This window comes from Balaenoptera physalus (assembly GCF_965194825.1).
Source record: "Balaenoptera physalus genome assembly, chromosome: 14".
NCBI classification, from domain to species: Eukaryota; Metazoa; Chordata; class Mammalia; order Artiodactyla; family Balaenopteridae; genus Balaenoptera; species Balaenoptera physalus.
Window position 1 is genome coordinate 78,633,122 of NC_138893.1, and position 12,464 is coordinate 78,645,585.

A 12,464-nucleotide genomic window follows, 5' to 3' on the forward strand; every position below is an offset into this window, starting at 1 on the left:
GGGCAGCAGCCCCAGGCGAGGGCCCCAGGCTGGGGTAGCCAGCTGTCTCATGAAGACCCCAGGGAACACCTGCCTGCCCCCAGGCCCAGAGGTTCTGATGAGCACAGCCAGAGACATGAGGCCCAGGAGCTTTGTGAGTTGAGGATGGTAAATCCCAGGCAAGCCAGGCGCACCATCACCACAGCCATAAGGGACCTCGCCCCAGGTCTCACTGGAGCAAAGGGTTTCTGTCAAGTGACAAGGTAGAGGATGGGCACTGGCAGATGGTCGGGATGCCTGGGTTTTAGCTCCAGCTCTGCCACAGACTGCTCTGTGACCCTGGGGAGGCCTCTGTCCCCTCTGGGGTCAGACTCAGCAGCTAAATGAGAGGGTTGGCCTGGATAATCTCCAAGGCCCTTCTGTGCTGACACTGTCATCAAGGCACATGGTAATAAAACACTGCCCTCCCCGACGCCATGACACTGTACAGCGTGCAAAGTGCTGGCCCTCCCCTCTGACTCTTGTGACAGCCCCGGAGGATACTGTCGGTGGGCGGCAGTGCCAGAAGTTCTGACTCTAAGTCCAGTGCTCTCTGCAGACACCCAGGTCTCTGGGGCCTCAGGACACTTAGGCAGGATGTCCCCTGACAGAGTGGCAGGGGACAGAGAGGGGCTCGGTGAGGAGGCGGATGGAAGCAGACAGGGAGGGAGGATTACCCACAGCCCCCTGGCTATCCTCCTAGAAAGGGACCCCAGTTCCAGTGGTAGGTGAGCATGCTGGGAGAGACTAGGAAGATAGACAGCCTTCTCGAACCATCGGGTATGTCTGACCCTTGAAGAGCAGATGCCAGGCCACTTTCTTTCCCTCAGACCCTACTGAGCCACATTTAGGACCTCCCCAGCCTAGATCCACGTCTTACGACCTGGGTTAGACCGTTTTCAGGTCAGGCCTGAGGTCTCCAAGCTGCCCAGGCTCTTACCAGAGGCAGAGATAATAAGGAGGCCCAGGGAACCGAAAAAGGCCACCTCTTTCAGGAAGCCCATTCTGCCCACTCCAGCCTTGAACTCAGCCTAGCAAGAAGTCTCTGGGGATACACCCATGACGTGGAGTATGGAAGGGAGCTCCCGAGAACTGACTTCCCCACGTCTGCATTGTCCTGAGATGAGAACTAGCAGGAGGCATCCTTCCAGGCTCCACACGAGGTGGAACTTCCTAGATGGAGGGAGCTGCTGGGAGGCAGGGAGCAGCCCGTCCCTGGAGGCGTGCAAGCCCATGACAGAGGGTACTCTCTGGGGATGCTGCAGAAGGGCCAGACGTCATCTGTGTAACAAGGCACCAGACGAGGTGGCCGCCAAGCTCCCTTGCAGTCCTGAGAACCAAAGGTCCCATGAATAGCCGGCATAGTAGTGTCCAGAGCCCCTGGAGGGGGTGGTCTGGGGGACCATCACACTGGCTGGACAACCACGTCTCTAGGGAGCCGGCTAGGAGGGCAGCCATCCACAGGGCAGAAAACGCTGGGAATTCTGGGGCCCACAAGGATTCCAACCTTCAAAGCAGCTCCACTCCTTCTGCCTATAGAAATCAGCCTCACAGACAATTCACGTGCAAAAATGAAGGTGTCAACCCGGGCTGGGGTGGGAGGAATCACAAAGCAGTCCTTTTGCAGGAAATAAATCAGTGTTGAGCTCACAGCTTCAAGGAAGCTCCTTTCACAGCCAGGCCCCATTACCAAACACCAGGCAAGAAATCACACCTGAGGTTTCCTCCCTTTTTCCAGGATCAGAATCACAGGGGGTTCCTGGAGCTCGGGGTGTGAGGCGGGGTGGTGGTGAGCAAACTGGGCAGGGAGGCTGAGAGCCAAGGAGCCCCCTGACTCGCCCCGTGCCAGCCACAAAGCCCATTCCTCAGAATCCCACAGGGTCAGGGACAGGAGGAGTGCGAGCCCGGCAGGGAAAGTGACACGTCCACAGTCACAGAGTGGGCCTGCCAGCATGGTGCTCTCCCCAGGGCCCCAGACCGCCTCGCCCTCTCCGACAGCAGCACGACACCCACAGCTCACAGCTGATTCATACCAGCGAGGCATCCGGAAGACACAGAGCACTCCTCTATAGGTAAAGGCCATTGGGCCCCTCGGCCCAGGAAGAGGAAACATTAACCGGGGCAGGATAAACAGGCAGTGCAGCCAGCATGGTTGAAACTGGCCTCCTGACCCAGAGGAGGTAAGCCCTAAACCAGTCCTGCCCAGCCTTCCTAGAAGAGGGAGTGGGCGGGACCTTGCTCCCTTCACCCTAATCCTTAGCTCTTTCTGGGGACTTTGAATCCTGGCGCTGACAGAGGATGAGACAGAATGCTTTCAGCAGTGAGGTCGGCTGGCACAAGAGGCCACCCCCTGGGGCCACCCAGTCCCTGTGCCAGGCTTTGTGTCCCGGGGGCCCTACCGCTGTTAGTGACCTTGGTCAGGTCCCTTCCCTCCCTCGGCCTCTTTTCCTCACCAGCCCAAAGTCAGGCCGGATTAGGAACAGGGGTTTAAACACAAATGCCTCCGTGACTACGGAAGTGACACACAAAAAAGAGTGGGAATCAGAGGGTTTGTGGGCAGGAGGAAGGGAAAAACGACCCAACAGTCATGCTCACTCCAGGGCCAGAGTAATTTTAGACCCTTGGATGAAGGCTGTGGTTCTTACACTGCTTTCAGGTGTCCAAAGTCATTCAAGGATGGGAACAAAGCTGGGGACCATATCTCTCCAGAAAAATACATAATTGCCAAGGTGTGCACGCAGGCTCAGGGTCCCCGCAGGTCGGGTACAAGGCCCCTCCTGCCTCACAGCTGGCAGGTCTTTGAGGCCTATCTCTAGGGACATGGCAGGGGCCCCACCCCTCTGCCAAGCTGGCCTTGCTTTGGGGCCTGCCCAACCACAAACGGATTTGTGGTCTGGTAACAATAAAAGAAAAGGAGGCCAGCAAAAGTGACAGAGACCTGCAGGCTTGAAGGGGGTGGAAGTCAGGTAGAACCGCCAAGAAGGCAGGCTGGCGGGGATTCTGTCCACAAGGAAGCCATCCTCGCCCTCCCCATCGTAGGCATCCCTCAGGAAAGGCTGTTCTTCAGCAGGGTAACCATCCACTGGGCTGGCTGAGCTGCAGATGCCAGAGCTGGAAGTGACCACCCAGCCGCACGTTTCCCAGGATGTTCCACTGGTGTCTCTAATAGTTATTTTGCATTAAAAAGGGAGACCGGAGGAGTGTCCTACAGCTTGGGAAACCCTGGGTGAGGCAAAGGGGCTGGCGATTTCCCAGGACAGGGTGTGCTCTGCCATCTGTCCTTCCTTTTGTGGACCGGTGTTCCCGAGGACCCACTTTGGGAAACCTGGATGTGGTCTCAGCTCATGATTTTCGGGTCAGGAAACTGAGGCTCAGGGCATCCATGACTGGCCTAAGGTCCCAGAGTCAGTTACCATCCATTGTGATTCTGCACAGTAGTTGATGGTTGACAAGGCTCAGCCCCTCCATCCTCTCCTTTTCTCCACCGGGGAAAAGCCTGCGAGGGACGAACGATCATCACTCGCCTCAATTTACAGGTGAGGAAGATGAGGTTCCAAGGCAGGAACCCAGATGTAAGTCTCCACCTGCGGAACATCTCTCCCAGGGGAACAGGCTTCCCTGATAGGGTGGATGAAAACTTGGGTTGTCACAGGGGGCCTGTCCGAGATGTCCCAGCAGCCCTTCCTGCTACAGAGGGGAGAATGGCAGGTGTCAGGAAGCCTGGATCCCAAGCCTCCCTCTGTTGGTCCTGAGGTACCAGATAACCTTGGGCAATCCCCCTGACCTGAGTCTGCTTGTCGGTCAGTTGGAGGTAACACAGTGCTAACAGCTGACCAGGTGTCGTGGGAAGCAACGGCCATGACAATGACTGAGGCTACCGTGTCTTGGGCACTTACTATGTGTCAGACCCTGCATGTGCTCCATCTCCTCAACCTAACGGAAAGGTAATATGTTCTTTTTATACTATTAGTGAGCCTGTTTTGCAGATGTGGAGCTGCCCAAAGTCAGAGATGTCACAGAGGGTGGAGATGAGAGTTGATCCCAGGCAGTATATGAGCCTAAAGCAAACGAGTTGCCCAAGAAATGCTGGCTATTAGGATATTTATGGAGGACTTTGGTTAGTTGTTTTAAAGATGTAAACAGCAGAAGCACCAAAATAATGACATCAATAAGAAAATTCCACCCCTCCGCACCCAGAACACTCAGGCCCCCTCAATGAGACACTCTGGTGCAAGGGATCCATCTCGCTGTGTGATGTGCAGCCAGTCCCTTTACCTCTCTGGGCTCTGGGTTTCCCCACTGCAAAACAGGAAGGTGGGACAGAGACCTAGAAGGGCCCTCCCCACCTGCAAATGCCAAAGGGTTTCAGGACCCTTCCCCAGAGGTCTGTGTGCCCCATTTGTCCCTCAGCCAGAGTGCTACCTGGGCTAAGCCGAGTGCCAGATTTCCTAGCTTTGGCCAAGGTCTACCAGGGAGTAGGATTGGAGTTTGGACAAAAGCCCGGGCATGGGGTGAGGCCCAGGCACCTGGCTCTCCTCCCTCATCCTGAGGTGACACGGGTGACTCCCACGGCGGACCGGGCTCCCTCCCTGCTTCTCCATCCACAGAGGAAGTGTTAGCAGGAACAAGGCAGCAGGCCATTCTACAAAGGACAAAAATCAGCCCTCAGAGGGCCGGGTGGGGCTGGGAGACAGGCAGAGGAAGCCACCCATCTCCTTGGACTAAACAGGCCTGGGCAGATGAGAAATCTTGTACCCTCCCTAAAGGGTTTCTGTTTTACTTCCCTCAAATCTCCAATGCAACCAGCCTATTATTACCTTTCAAGAAATATGCTGCTGGGTTGGGGCTCCATGGCCCATCCTCCCCCAACTGCACAGGATCTGGGGGTTCGACTGAAAATGTCCTCCCCTGGTTCATCTGGCCCTTCCCAAGTCAAAGGTGGAACAGCATTCATTTCTGAGCTCCAAAGGGTGGCTATTGGGGCTGCACCAGGCCAACAATAGGTGCTCAATAAATGTTTAATGAACTAATGGGCTAGAGAGACAGGGTTCCAGGCCTGGCTCTGCCATTAATTCGCTGTTGCCCTTGGATACAGCCAATTGTTTCTTTCCATAGTTGGGTTTCCCGGACTGGAAAAAAAAAAAAGTCAGACCAGGTAACCCTTACGGCCCCTCAATTCTACACCACATGCTTAGGTGTGCAACACACAGGCAGGGAGCTTCCAGAGTAGAAGGAGGTTTCAAACATCTCTTCCCACTGCTCCAGAGCGAAGAGGAGGACAGGACGTGACTGCTGGGTGGGAAGCTCCCAGGCAGGGGTTCTGAAGGCATCACAGCCATCCGCCCCCCTTCCCTGCAAGTGCCAAACTCTGTGGGTGAATGACTAGAGATGCTGGGGAATGAGAATGGGGACAGGGTAGAAGAAAGGATAGAAAGTGGGTGCAATGTCCATTTAAGACAGACACCAAAATAATTCCAAAATAATTTTAGAAGAGCCACTGAAAAGTACAAAGAGACTATATTTTAAACGACACGCCCCCCCCCTCCCCCCAACATTCAGATTAGCTCTGTTATTTTCCGGCTAATCTATAATCTGCATTGAGGTGGACCCTCCAAACAATCAAGGATCTGGGACAGACTGGTGGGAGAGGAGGGAGAAAGCCCCCATGTCTGGGAGCCCTGGGAGAGGCAGGCCTGAGTCCTCAGCAGAAACCCTGGCCAGCAGAGGCAACAGCATTGTGTCTGTGTACAGGTAATGCCAACTGGGGAGCCAGCTTTGAGACAAATGAATCCCTCCAGCCCCTATCTCTGGCAGCAGACTTCTCTGGAGGGTTTACTAGCCCCTGGACAATTCTAGACCTGCCCTTAAGTCTCCAGGTACAAAGATTACAAAGCCAGAACAGAAGTCCCTGCCACCCTGCCACTACCAGCCATCCAGGCCCTAGGCCAGTCCCTATCCGTCTGCAGGCCTCAGTTACCCCACTGGCACAGTGAAGGGTTTGAGCTGGATGATCCCTAAGGGCCAGGCCTGCTGTGACAGTCTGCAATGCTAAGACTCTATGGAAAAGCACAACACCTACATCAATCAGGCCTCCACCCCGGAGACCTGGGAAGGGAGTCCCCAGTCCCCAGCCGGCTGGCTAAGGCTGGGGGCTGGGGCCGAGTAGAGTCCCCACACCGTCTGTCCTCAACAGCCTGCCACGGCTGAAACCTTCGAGTGGTTACAATTACAGCCGGGCTAACAGGATTAGGGGAGCATTGAAATCTAAGAAATCTAATTAGCTCAGACACCCCGGCCTCCCCCAACACGATCCTGCAGTAACCCCGGCAGCTGGGCCTGACAGGTGGGGCCCGGGGCCCGCCCGGGCCACAGTCGTTACCTGTGCAGGTGTGCCAGGCTGGGCCAGGGCTCCTGGGGAGCTGCCAGTTCAGCCTGCCCGGCTGCTCCCTGCTCTGGACACCACCACCTGCAGCCTTGTCCTGGGGTGGCACTCAGATGAGCTCCAGAAAACCCGGGGCAGGGGCCTGGCCTGCAGGCGGGCAGTGTCAAGGGGCAGAAGGAATTCAAGGGCCGCCACAGGGCGGCTACCCCGCACGGCCTGGGGACTGACTCAGCCAGAGGAGGGGCAGGCTGAGCCAACGTCTGTACCTATAGAAACCATCACAGCCCAGGAAAGAGCCTTGGTCTGCCCGGGGATCTGGGGCCTGGCAACATCTCTGCTTCCTGCTCCAGGGCCAGGGATGAAGCCCCATGCACAGACACGTGTGCCCTGGGCAGTCATGGCAGGATCTGGGGCTCAGAGCAAGCTCTGGCTGTAGGACACTGTGCCATAAGAAAAGGGTGCAGTTGCTCGGGGCATGGGCCGCATGCTGCCAAATGGGGGGAGCGAGGGAGGCCCCACCATGACCCTTCCTGGGCACAGCTCCTCCACCTTAACCTCAGTCCCCGATTCCCCATCCTCGGGGTCCACATGGATTTCTGTACCCTTGTCCCTGCCTTGCTGGTGGACTGGGAAGGCAGTAGCACAGCTGGCATCTGTAAGGCCTGGGGTTGAGTCCTGGCTGAGGCACAGGTCATTTCACCTCCCCGAACCTCAGTTTTCTTCTCTGCTAAATGGGGCTAATTCCAAATAGTAGCTAGCTTCCGCTGCTGTTCTTGGGGTTAAGCAAAGTTGGAGAGCGCTTCTAAATCCACCAAGTGCCATACAAAGGCGAGGGGCTGTGGTTATTACTGTCATCCTGCGCCCCGTGGCAGGCAGCCAGCAGGTGGTGGTTAATTATTTATTTGGACTGATCTTCCTGCCCTTGCTGGACTGGGAGCTCCTAAGGAACAGGAGCTGTCTTACACATTTCAGGGTCTCTCACAGGCCACGGTCCTCACACTGCGGACTCTCAGGAAGTATCTGTGGGATCAATGCTGGGCCCCTGACCCAACCCCACCCCCTGCTATCTATCTCCTTCCTTCTCCTCCTACCCGATCCAAGGAAAGTGCCAGGAGGCAAAGCTGGCACACAAAGACAGAAGACAGTGAGCCCCTCAGGCAGACCCTCTCCTACTCCCCACAGGTCACTCCCAATAAGGGCAGGAAGCAGCCATTTGAAGGGTGTCCTCCCACCCCACAGGAGTGTGGCTTGCCTGGGCACTGGTATTGAATCTGGGATCATTCAGGAAAGTACGAGTCTGTGGTCTGGAGAACCCCCAGCTCCTCAAGCCCAGAGAGGGTCAGGAGGGGTTGATTTCCAGAAGGCATGCAGCCGAGCACGCCAATAGTCAGAACTGTCCACCAAAGGCAAAAACTCCCCGAAGGTAGTGAACTCCCTGTCATGGGGAGCATGCAAGCCAAGGCTGGACAATAAGCTGCCAGGGAGGTAGCCTTGGATGGGAGAGCAGTTTCTGGAAAATGCTTCTAGCACCTCCAATCCAACCCCTTTGTGCCTCATCCATCCTGTACCCAGAGCCTGCCAGGCCTTCAGGGGACACACACCCAGGGATCTCACGCCCATATCTGCCTCATCCTCACAGCAAGGATTGGGGGGCGGCGGGGGGGGGGGGGTCTGCCCTTGGGCCCATTTTACAGATGTGGAGACTGAGGCCCAGCTGAGTGAAGCTATGGGCTCAAAGCAGCCAGTCAGCTACAGCCTCCTGACCCCTCTCCCCTACCTCCTCAGGTAATAGGAAACGCCCTCATAATCCTGACGGGTTTCTGGACTCTTTCCTCACAGCCTGTGCTCGGGACTGGTTTTCTCAGCCTCCCTTCATCTTCCCTGAGGGCAGGGTCCAACCTCTGGATCACCCCTGGAGCTTCCAGCCTACGCAGGCTCTGCCTCCCCCTTTCCTCAGGGTAGAGCTCTAGGGACAAAGAGCCCCCCTCCTTAGAGGGCGTGGACAGAAGCCACTGTGTCCTGCTGAGAGGTCAGAGCAGTCACCAGGCAAGGCTGCAGCAGGGTTCAGGGTAATTACAGCAGCCCGGCCTTTGTTGTCCACACAAAACCTAAGGAACCTCATAAAGATGAGGTGGTGATAGGAGCCAGGCTAGGGCCCTGGGGAGCAAAGTTATGAATGAAAACTTATGGGACTCAGGACCTGGCAGGCCCGGCTTCCTGGTTCTGTGACAGAGTGCCCAGAGAAGCTTCCGGAAATTGACTTGTTGGTGCCTGAATTTCTTACAGCAACATCTCTCCATGAGACTAGGGTCACGACTGCCTGTTGGATGCTGGCCTAGGCTAGAGAACTCAGTATCTGTGGCTTCACACACGCGGACTCTTATGACAAAACTCTCAGGACACAGCAGGTTTCCAAGTGTCTTCCTTCCTTATTTACTCCGATCTCTGTCAATCAGGGAAAAAGTGAAGTCTGCAGCTCTTAGCTGGGTCCTTCCCTCTGCAATTTTCCATTGATGGTGTACACCTGTCCTAGGCTGGGGCACATCTCTGGGGACCAGGGATGGAAACAATGTTGTGTTACTGTCACTGGGCATGTGTGTGTGTGTGTGTGTGTGTGTGTGTGTGAGAGAGAGAGAGAGAGAGAAAGAAACCCTAAGTCTCTGGACCTTTCTTTGCTCCTGGCTGAGAAAGGAATGAGGCTCCTCCTCCTCTCTCCTTCCTTAGGAGAAAAAAGGGACATTTGTCCCCATAAAAAAGCCAGCAATCTTTTTTACATAGACAGGACTAGTTATCAAAGTTTCCCATAAGTCCAACAATTACTTATTCCCAACTCTTCTCTGTGAGCCATACCCTAAATGCCTCAAAACCCCAATCCAAAAACCATTTAAAACTCTTGAAAACTCCCTACTGCTCAATCCCCACCACCCCCTAGTCACCACAGTCACTGCCACCAACTCAGAAGTCTACAGTTTTGAGATTTACATGTGAAAACAGCATTTCATATCCTTGTGACTTGGGACAAGGAGATGCTTCTGTCCTTTTGGGGAAAACAAAACCCAACCGAAAACATAAAACTCAGAAGAAAACACCATCGCCCTCCAAATGCATTCCCTTGGCCCCAAAGTCACACGTGCTCTGTGGCAGATACGGCTTTCAATGTGTCTTTTGTTTGATGCTGGTGCTTCAATATCTTCAACCTGAAGACAGAAAGGTCAGCACATGGCTTGGGGCATTCACAAACTGCGCCACGAGGGGCAGGCAGCGGGCAAGTGAGGGGCCAGGAATTCCCTGGACCCCCTCAAAAAGCAGCCAGGACAGAGAAAGTTACGGGTTTGCTCCCTCATCTGAACTTCCCTGAGAGCAACTTTTAAACTCCCGGGACCACACTACAAATGCCAGCAAAGGCCAGTCAGACTTCATCACCAGCCAAGCTGCCCATTCTCCAGATACAGCGCCTGCCTCTTTATCTCTACCTTCAAGAAACAATAATAAGCAAACCCAGGCACCTCTGGGAACAGCCTCTGGCCTCCTGCCCTGCCCTGTGTAAGGAGCCTGTCTTCACACCCACGAGGGAGGAGGAGACAGCACTGGCTAACCCTCTGGTCTACCAGGCCCTGTTCCCGGGGTTGCAGCAAAGAGACAAACTGTTGCTCAAGAAAATCCTCCAGAAAACCCTTGGCACCAGAAGGCAACTCCGGGCAGCTCCTGCCCAGCGCCAAGCCAGGGGCTTCCAGAGGTGGCTTCCCTCTGCCCTTTTAAATCTGTGGGGCTGGGCCCTACTCTCCCATGCCCTGGGCTGTCCACTCAGGGGGCTCCGAATGGCCATGGCAGAGCAGGGAGGAAGAAAAGGCTGGCCGAGCAGTGCCCTCACCCTGCCAGCTCAGCCGCCAGCTTCTTGGAGGACCTCTGAGAGAACATTTGTTTGGGCTGCCAAGTTAAATCTTCCTCCCTCATGTCAGGGCATTGGAAAGGCAGTCAGGGGGGAGAAGAAGGCGGAGAGCGGGGGAAGGAGCAGCGGGAAGGAGGGAGGCAGGCGGGCAGGCTCTCAGAGCCCCAGTTACTCCGGCACTGCCTGCGCAGGAAGCTTGCGCTCCCAGGCAGGCGCTGCCGGGACTCCGGACACCCAAGCAGGGGCCGGGCCGCCAGGCCTCCAGGGTCAGGCGCCAGGTGCCAGGAGCCCTGGGCTCCCGCCCAGGGAGAGGCCCTCGCTCCGTGGCCCGCCGGAGGAGCGAGGTGGGAAGGGACGGCAAGGGAGAAAAAAGTTTGCGGCAGGTAGAGGGGTCGGGCTGAGCGGCCCTGCTGTCGGGCTGTCCCCCGGGGAGGGGTGGGGGGCCCGGGCCGACTGCCCTGGCTTGCACCCGCCCGCCCTCCCGCTCGGGTTGTTTACATTCCTGGAGTGTCTTTTAAACCCGGGGCTGAGGCCGGCTCCCGGCCTTCTCCGGCGGCTCCGGGGCAGTCTCCCGTGAAAATCTGCTGGCGCACAATGGCCGGGAAGGCGGCCGCCCCTCGCCCGCGCCCCTGCTGCTCCGGGGCGGGGAGCCTGCCCTCCACACTGCGCCCTCTCCTCGCCCGGCTGGCTTCCTGGACAGATGTCCCCGGCGAGGGGGTGACGCGCGCCCGCTGCCCGCGCCCCAGACGCCGAGGCCGCGCTCCCCACTGTTTTCTCCCCAGCCCAGACACCAGGAATGTGAAACAAGCTTCCAGAGCCCGCCCCCCACCCCAGCTCCAGCCCCGGCCCGGCCCCCCAACCTCCGCCCCGGCCGGCCTCCCACTCCCCCGGGGCCGCCGCCGCCGCCGGAGACGGAGAGGAAGAAAAGAACACGGGGAAATTACTTTCGTATTTGCAACGCGCGCGCACACACGCACATCTTTCCCCTGGGCTCCCCTCCTGGCCGGGGCAGCCCCATCGAGGCTTTGGCCTTAAGGTTCCTCGGGCTTCTAAAGATCTACTGGAAGACCCTACACACACCCCTTGTCGTTCCCCGCTAGTACGGTACGCCGCGTCTCCCTGGGCAATTCCCACACAAACAACTTAACCGCGCCCCCCCTCCCATTTACAAAAGTGTGTGTTTTCCCTGGAAATTCAGATGCACAACTTAACACCACCACCCCTTGCCGCCACGAAATCCGGCGCCTTCCCTGGCGGTTCCCCTACACACAGGCGCACAACTTCGCGTCTTTCCAAAGGAGACGAGGGAAACCGAGGTGATCCTACGCCGGTCCTTCCTTCCCTCCCTCTCTCCCTCCCTTCCTTCTTTCTTCCCTCCCTCCCTCCCGAATCCCGGTCCTGCCCGGCCCCCGGTGTACTGAACCAGGGCTGCAGGCGCGCCGGCAGGAGGCGGGCACCAGGTCCGCGCGCGTACAACTGCACTCACGCCCCGCGCACCCGAAGAGCCCCGGCCCCCGCGCGCAGACCAAGACGGCTCCGCGCAGCCCGGCGTTCGCCGGTCGCCTGGGCCTCGGCCCCTGGTAGCCAAGAAGAGCGCAGCGGGGCCCAGCCGCCGGCCACTCTTCCGGCTCGCCAGGTACCGGCGGAAATTAAAGGGAAAAACCCTAACGCCCAGCGCCCCACTATCGCACCCCAAGAGTCCACAGGGAGCGGGAGGAAGGCCTGGGGCCAGCGGACGCCCGGGTCTGGCCCCAAACTTACCCGGAGCTGCGAGCGCCGCTGCCGCCGCTGGAGGACGCGCCGCTGCCTCCGCCGCCGCCGCCGCTGCCGGGCAGGGCCGGCTCCGGCCGGGAGGAGCTGCGAGGGCGCCGAGATGGGCTCCGCGCCGGCTTCTGCTCCGCGCCGACCGGGGCTGGGGTCACCGCGCTGCGCCGGCGCTGCTCGCTCGCTCCGCCGCCCGGTCGCTGCTCTCCGCCTGCCGCCCGGCCGCTCGCTCTCCCGGGCGCCAGCCGCCGCTCGCTTTTTTAATGTCCACAGACAGTGAAAAGGAACTCGGCGTTAGGGGGTGAGTAAGTGAATCAACTCGCCCGGAGCCGAGCAAGTTGAAGTGTCAGATTACATTGGCTATTCTATTTCCAAAGGGCCCCGCGCCGCCGGCCGGCCGCAAAAGCCGGT

General features: G+C 57.8%; 1 protein-coding gene across 4 annotated transcripts in view; it reads right to left on the reverse strand.

Moving 5' to 3' along the window:
- ZMIZ1 (zinc finger MIZ-type containing 1) overlaps positions 1 to 12,351 on the reverse strand; it is a 233,638-nt gene extending 221,287 nt beyond the window's left edge. For all 4 annotated transcript variants that reach the window (XM_082425693.1, XM_082425694.1, XM_082425695.1 and 1 more), the window contains exon 1: positions 12,051 to 12,351. The gene's annotated coding sequence lies outside the window, so the exon portion shown is untranslated. The remainder of the gene's footprint in view (positions 1 to 12,050) is intronic.
- Between the last annotated feature and the right edge of the window lie 113 nt (positions 12,352 to 12,464).